The following is a 2,326-nucleotide window of genomic DNA, read 5'->3' on the forward strand; positions in this document are numbered from 1 at the left end:
ATTTAATTTCGCCTCAGGGGGTCTTCTTATGCCCATTTGAATGATTAAAAAAAAAACAAAAACAAAAAACAAGTCTCAGAAAATATAAATAATTCACCCATAGACATTAAATTGGAGAGCCCAGTTTTGAATCTAGTCCTGTGTGTTCCAGAGTTCATGCTTTTTCTACTACCTAAGAGCTGCACCTACATTGTGGAAAACTCAACAAGACTCTAGGCAACAAAGAAATTCACAAGATCTGCTTCCCAACTCCAAGGAGCCTATTAATGTGGAAAGTCAGCTGCAAGTATGACTAAGGCAGACAAATGCCATTGTGTTCTGGTCTGGCCAGGACACAGTCACTATTGGCCAGAGCTTGTCCACACTTGTAATGATTCAAAGGAATAGCTAATTCTATACATCGTATTTATTACAATAGCAGATTAAATAAAGGCTATATTCCCATTCTTCTATAGTACTGCAATTTTTGATCAGGTAGAGATTCAGATATGACACCGGGGAAAATAGGGTGGCATTGAAGAAAAAGTTGTTTTTCCTGAGAGAAATTCCTGTTTGGGTCCCAAGGTGACTACCAGAGCCTGCTTGCTAAAGGCTAAGCTTTTTAAACCTGGAGCCAGAGAGCAGAGGGTCACTATGAATGCCCTTGGATGAAGCCAGAGCTCAGACACACCATGCTTGGTGGAGTCCACCATGGCATGGAATCTGATGATTATGGAATGTCTTCAGGTCCACAAAAGTACATGTGGACAGGAATGAGAATAATGAGAATAGAATTGTCAAACTGGGCCAAAAGGCAGGGCTAAGAACACTCAGGAGAATATCTTTATTCTGAGGTTGTCTCTACATATAGCTCCCTGATGAATCTGATAAGAAAACCAGAGCATGAGTCCTTTACACTGATTCTTCCCACAGTGGGGCTTAAAAGTCAAACACAGTTTTGAAATTCCCACTGGAAAAGAGAGTAACCAAATCATCTCTGGGTCAGCTGGGGGAAGGAGGAGGACGAGATGGAGACAGGGAATCTACTTGCTTGGTCTTCCACACACGATGGCTTTGACCAAAGTTCAAGTGTCTGGATTAGGACAGCGGTTGGCCAGAAGGAGCACAGGAAACAGAACTGACCAAAAAAATCTCTATCCTGAGCAGATATTCATGGGGAAAGAGACTACAGAAAGCCAAAGAATTCAAGAAGATAAATTCGCTGAGGTTCCATGAAGACCTAACATTCCGAAGTCCTAAGAGCTAACATTCCGAGGACACCAAGATCCTGTGCTCTGAAAGATGAGCTTTGAGGAATGGCTCCTCCCTGTGCCCTTTCTCTTTTCTGCCAGGACTGACACCATCACGGCTGCACAGAGCAGCTGAGCACAGAGGGTTCAAGGTTCCCAGAAGAGATCAGAAGACCAGGGCAGCCCAAGGTGCCAAGGCTTAGAGAGGTATCGGGCTAAATAAAGTGGGACTGAGTTAAGTCCCAGGAGTCATTCCTCTTCATGGGCACAACTAGAAGAGGTATTTCCGAAAATCTAAGTTCCTAAATGGTGACACTTGGAAATCTCCAGCTAGAAATGGGTAGATGAAAACCTGGCCCATATAATTATCCAAAATCTGTGGCTCATGCCCTTCCACAACAGGTCAATCTCTTCCAAAACCAATTAGAAAAAAAAGTATTTTCAAGGATCCCAGCAATGTATGCATCTACAGCCCTGCCTGGCAGAGAGGTCCAAATCCACATTTATATAGAAGTGAACATAGATTCTCATGGGCCTTATGCCATTACAAGTATATAGGCCTTTAATAAAACTACCAAATGAGATCATATAAAAGGTTATTATTAGGAAACTGCAGAAGGTAGCATGGGACATTTGTTTTTGTTATATATGAATGTAGTAGGCTAAAAAGACCCCCAAAGATACCAAGTCCTAATCTCTGGAGCCTGTGAATGTTCCCTTATATGGCAAAGACTTTGCAGATGGGATTAAGTTAATGATTCTGAGATTGGAAGATCATCCTGGATATGCAGGTGGACCCTAACTGCAGTCACAGGAATCCTTATAAGAGAGAGGTAGTGGGAGACTTAGACAGAAGAGGAGAAGGCAATGTGACCACAGAGGCAGAGACTGGAGTGATACAGCCGCATGCCAAATAATGCCTGCAGCCACTGGAAGTTGGAAGAAGCAAGAAAGGAATTCTCCCCCAGAGCCTTCAGAAGGTACACGGCACTGCTGACACCTTCATTCTGGCCCACAGAATGGAGTTCAGATTCTGGCTTTCGGAACTGTGAAGGAATAAATTTCTGCTGTTTTGCCACCAAGTCTGTCATAATTTA

The sequence above is a fragment of the Propithecus coquereli genome, unplaced genomic scaffold (genome assembly GCF_000956105.1).
Source record: "Propithecus coquereli isolate 6110/MARCELLA unplaced genomic scaffold, Pcoq_1.0 Scaffold47, whole genome shotgun sequence".
NCBI lineage: Eukaryota > Metazoa > Chordata > Mammalia > Primates > Indriidae > Propithecus > Propithecus coquereli.